This window comes from Arachis stenosperma, chromosome 1 (assembly GCF_014773155.1).
Source record: "Arachis stenosperma cultivar V10309 chromosome 1, arast.V10309.gnm1.PFL2, whole genome shotgun sequence".
Lineage (NCBI taxonomy): Eukaryota > Viridiplantae > Streptophyta > Magnoliopsida > Fabales > Fabaceae > Arachis > Arachis stenosperma.
In genome coordinates, this window is record NC_080377.1 from 91,035,249 (window position 1) to 91,041,147 (window position 5,899).

Genomic DNA, 5,899 nt, shown 5'->3' on the forward strand with positions numbered 1-5,899 from the left:
TCAGCTTTCATGATTTTGGCGTTTGAGCTCCAGTTTAAGCTTAAACTGGAGCTTAAACTGGAGCTTAAACTGGAGCTTAAACTGGACATGGATATTCAAGCTTCCTTTGATTTTGTTGCTTCCTTGCCTACCTCTTCTTCCCTGAAATCATCCAAACAACTGCATCAAAGTCTTGCAAAATTTCATGAGAAATCTTCCATTCATAGCATTCAAGTAATATAACTAAAAACTCATGGAATTTGCATCAAATCATACTGTTTGGATGGTTCATTGCTTTGTTATTCATTTAACCATTCTTAGTTACTTAAGCTCAAGAAAATGCATAAAACAACTAAAACTAACAGAAAAATGCTAGTGAAACTAGCCTAAGAGCCTTGGCATCACAAACACCAAACTTAATATTGCTTGTCCCTAAGCAAGTCCTGAGTTATTTGAGAAGAAAGTATGAAACAGAAAGCAATTACATTGGCTATATTAGCAAGCATTTGAAGTTCATCAGAAGGGTTTTATGCAGAAAGTTGCAGCATCACTTTTCATTCTTATCAGGTAAGATTATCACTTTTCATGCATCCATCAAACACTGCTATGGCTCTTGTATTCTTATGTCCTTGGCACTTTTCCCTTCTTTGTTTTTCTTTTTCTTAGAGCTCCTTTGCTCCTTGTTTGCTCAGTGTCATGTGTTGCACAAGCCTTTGGCATTTTCTTTTTCTTATCAGTGCACTACACATATCCACTACAGGCGTTTTAGTTCACATTTCTTCTTGAGACATTGGTGCCCAGCACCTCTTTGTGTGACTAAATATTTTGTATTTAGGTTGCTCTTGATAATGGACTTTTGGTTGATAATCCGGGTTAGTTAACCCAAGTTACCAAGTGTTGAAACACTCCTCAGAACCTATTCATCCAAGCATATCCTTAATACATAAACACCATAGGCATTTGTCTCAGAAGTTCAAACCATTGGTGCCTAGCTTATTTTCTCAATTTTTTTTGCTTTTTGGTTGCCCTTTTTCAGTGGCTTTTTCTTCTTCTTTTTCTTTCTTTTTCATGGCCAAAGACATTTATTCATCAAGATCCATAGACAGTATTCAAACTTCTACACAAAAATGATAAGAAGTGAAGTTATATCCAACATATAGGCATTCACTTTATTCAAAGCAGTAAACCACACTCACTAAAAACTTCACATTCAGAAAGATTCAACAATTACAGTTTAAACCAGAACAAACATGCTTTGTTGTTTCCTTTTAAAGAATGGTCAAGGAACAACACCACCTTGTGAAATTTCTTGTTTTTTTGTTGCCAGAAACAATTTGATTTCTCCTTCTTCTCCTAGTTGTTGTGCTTCATGTTCTTTCTAAGATCCTTGTTTCCTTTCCTGCAAAGAGTGATGAAGTTGCTTGCTTCTCAAGCACTTGAATGGTTAGCTCAACTATGGGCAAGTGTCTGAGTCTTAAGTTGGTATGTGAACACCAAACTTAGTCTCCTACTTACTCCTGCTCTTTGAATCCTTGATTCTCCTTGGAATGAAGTTGCTGCTAGGATTTTAAGCATTTCTGTGATTGCTTAGAATGGTTTTGTTCCTTTCATATAATTCAAAGGTTGTTGTGTCAGTTGATCTGTATGGTGGAACACCAAACTTAGTCACACATTCCCTTTGAATTATTGATCACGAATCATTGTTTGGTGTGAAACACCAAACTTAATTCTTTGCAATGCACAGAAACTACTTCACCTTTTTATTGAAACAAATAAAAGAAACAGCAAGGAGTATTACCTCAGGTTGGGTTGCCTCCAACAAGCGCTTCTTTAACGTCATTAGCTTGACGGTCAGCTTCCTCAGTTGAGGTGATATTAACCTTGTCCTTCTCCTCCACATCTCCCAAGTAATGTTTGAGTCTTTGACCATTCACAGTGAAGGTTCGTTGTGACTTTTCTTCCATGATTTCTACTTGTCCATATTGGGAGACCTTGGTGACAAGGAATGGTCCAGACCACCTTGATTTTAGCTTCCCTGGAAATAGCTTCAGCCTAGAATTTTAGAGCAATACTTTTTGTCCCTCTTCAAATTTCCTTGGGGCTATGTTGCTGTCCTGCTTTTTCTTTGCTCTTTCTTTGTAAATTTTGGCATTCTCATACGCTTCAGCTCTGAATTCTTCCAACTCTTGAATTTGCAACATCCTTCTTTCTCCAGCAGCTTTGCTGTCCAAGTTCAAAAGTTTCAAGGCCCAGAATGTCTTGTGCTCCAACTCTATCAAAAGTTTCAAGGCCCAGAATGTCTTGTGCTCCAACTCTAGTGGCAAATGGCAAGCTTTTCCATATACTAGTTGGTAAGGAGACATTCCAATTGGTGTTTTGAAAGCTGTCCTATATGCCCAAAGAGCATCATCTAGCTTAATCGACCAGTCCTTCCTTGAAGTTCCCACAGTCTTTTCCAGGATTCTTTTGAGTTCCCTATTAGATATTTCGGCTTGCCCTTGTCTGGTGGTGGTATGGTGTGGCTACCTTGTGTTTGACTCCATATTTTAGAAGCAATGCCTCTAATGGCTTGTTGCAGAAGTGGCTTCCTCTATCACTGATGATTGCTCTTGGAACCCCAAAACGGCAAAAAATGTCCTCTATCACTGATGATTGCTCTTGGAACCCCAAAACGGCAAAAAATGTGTTTTCTGAGGAAGTTCATGACTACCTTATTATCATTGGTTGGAGTTGCTATTGCTTCAACCCATTTGGAGACATAGTCTACTGCCACAAGAATGTAATTATTTGAGTATGAGGTGGGAAAGGGTCCCATGAAATCTATCCCTCATACATCAAACAATTCAAGTTCCAGAATGAACTGTTGTGGCATTTCATTTCTTCTTGGCAGGTTCCCCGCTTTCTGGCATTCATGGCAGTGCTTCACTAGTTCCTTTGCATCTTTGAAGATAGTGGGCCAATAAAAACCACACTGCAACACCTTAGCTGCTGTTCTTTCTCCTGCAAAATGTCCTCCATAAGTGGAGCCATGGCAGTCCCATAAGACTTCCCTTCCTTCTTCCTCTGATATGCATCTTCTGAGTATGCCATCCGAACATTTTTTGAACAAGTATGGTTCGTCCCAGATGAAGTTTTTGGCATCATTTACCAATTTCTTCCTTTGATGCTTGTTAAATTCCAACGGCAAACTCCCAGTGGCCTTGAAGTTTGCTATGTCTGCAAACCAGGGTGCTTTGTGAATTACCATGAGTTGTTCATCAGGAAAGCACTCATTTATATGTGTGCTTTGTGTGCTTCCTTCTTCACATGGTATCCTTGATAAATGGTCTGCCACCTTGTTCTCTACACCCTTCTTGTCTTTGATTTCAATGTCAAATTCCTGCAACAAAAGAACCCATCTAATAAGTCTTGGTTTGGATTCTTGTTTAGCAAGTAAGTATTTTAAAGCTGAATGATCAGTGAAGACAATGACTTTAGATCCAATGAGATAGGATCTAAATTTGTCAAATGCAAAAACTATTGCCAAGAGTTCTTTTTCAGTGGTTGTGTAATTCCTTTGGTTATCATTCAAGACTTTACTGGCATAATAAATCACATGTACCAAATTGTCTTTCCTTTGTCCTAACACTGCCCCAATAGCAAGGTCTGATGCATCACACATCAGTTCAAAATGTAAGTTCCAATCAGGTGGGGCAATGATAGGTGCAGAGGAAAGTTTTTGCTTCAAAAGTTCATAGGCTAGCATGCAATTTTTATCAAATACAAAGGGTGTATCATAGACAAGCAAGTTACTCAAAGGTTTGGCTATTTTAGAAAAGTCTCTAATAAACCTTCTGTAAAAGCCAGCGTGTCCCAAAAAACTCCTAACTGCCTTGACATTACTTGGTGGAGTAGTTTTTCAATGAGTTCCACCTTAGCTCTGTCCACCTCAATGCCTCTATTGAGATTTTGTGGCCAAGGACTATTCCTTCTGTGACCATGAAATGACACTTTTCCCAGTTTAATACTAGGTTGGTCTCTTGGCATCTCTTAAGCACCAAGGCAAGGTGTGGCAGCTAGGAAAAGAATCCCCAAACACAGAAAAATCGTCCATGAAGACCTCAATAAATTTTTCAATCATGTCCGAAAAGATGGACAGCATGCATCTTTGGAAAGTGGCAGGTGCATTGCACAATCCAAAGGGCATGCGTCTATAAGCAAAAACTCCATATGGACAAACAATGATGTTTCTCTTGATCTCTAGGATCAACTACTATTTGGTTGTAGCCTGAATATCCATCCAAGAAGCAATAGTAAGCATGTCCGGCAAGCCTTTCAAGCATCTGATCCATGAATGGGAGTGGGAAATGATCTTTTCTGGTGGCTTCATTGAGCTTCCTGTAGTCTATGCACATCCTCCACCCAGTGACAGTTCTTGTGGGTATGAGTTCGTTCCTCTCATTTGGCACCACAGTTATGCCACCTTTCTTGGGAACTACATGGATGGGACTAACCCATGGGCTATCAGAAATGGGGTAGATTACCCCTGCCTGCCATAACTTCATGACCTTCTTTTGTACCACTTCTTTCATGACGGGATTCAATCTTCTCTGAGCTTGAATGGAGGGTCTAGCATCCTCTTCTAACAAGATTTTATGCATGCATATGGATGAACTTATCCCCTTCAAATCAGCTAGGGTCCATCCAATAGCATCTTGATGAGTTTGTAGCACCTTGATCAATTCTTCTTCCTGTTCTTGGCTCAGGGCAGAGCTAATGATAACAGGATGGCTCTCATCACTACTCAAGTATGCATACTTGAGATTAGGGGGCAATGCTTTGAGCTCAGGTTTTGGTGCTTCCTTCTCTTCTTTCACTCTCTGGCATGCTTGGCATGGTTGTTTCAGCAGCCTTGATGTCACTAACTTCAATATCCTTGGTGAAACTCCTCCTCTGCCACTTCCTTTGTTGTTTCCTCAAAGGTTTCTTGTACTGCAATGTCCACTACATCCACCTCATGCATTCCTTTAGTGATCTGATGGATAGCTCATTGCCTTGAATACGTTAAACACCAATTGCTCATCATGTAGTCTAAGAGTGAGTTCACCCTTTTGGACATCTATGATGGCTCCAGCAGTAGCCAGAAGGGTCTTCCCAGGATTATCGAAGCTTTGGCTTCTTCCTCCATATCTAACACCACAAAATCGGCAGGAAATATAAATCTCCCACTTTCACCAACAAATCCTCAACTATCCCATGAGGGAATTTAAAAGTTTGATCTGCCAATTGGAGGGCCATTCTTGTTGGTTTGGCTTCCTCAATCTTCATTCTTCTCATCATTGTTAGAGACATCAAATTGATACTGGCCCCTAAGTCACACAAGGCCTTCTCCACCATGACTTCTCCTATGATGCAGGGGATTTGGAAACTGCCTGGATCCTTCAATTTCTGAGGCAATTTGTGTTGAATGATGGCACTGCATTCTTCAGTCAACAACACAGTTTCCTCATTTTTCCTTCTTCTCTTCTTGGTCATTAATTCCTTTAAGAATTTTGCATAGAGTGGCATTTGCTCTATTGCCTCAGCAAACGGAATGTTGATTTGAAGCTTCTTGAAAATCTCCAAAAATCTGGAGAATTGGCCATCCTTTTCACTTTTCATCAAACGTTGAGGATATGGTGCTTTGGGGTGATAAGGCTTCAGGACCTCTTTTTCTTTTTCTTTGTTGCAGACGGTGTAAAAGATTGTCCCTGTTCCTTGTCTCACATTTCCTTTGCTTCATCCTCTGTGGTTTCCTTTGAGATCCTTTAGCTCTTTCCACTTCTGAGGGTTATGGCCTTACATCTTCCCTTGCAATAGCCTTGGCAGCATGAGAAACGCTTGGCCCAGGGGTTTTCTTAGACAAATACCCAATTTGATTTTCTAGCTTCTGGATGGCAGC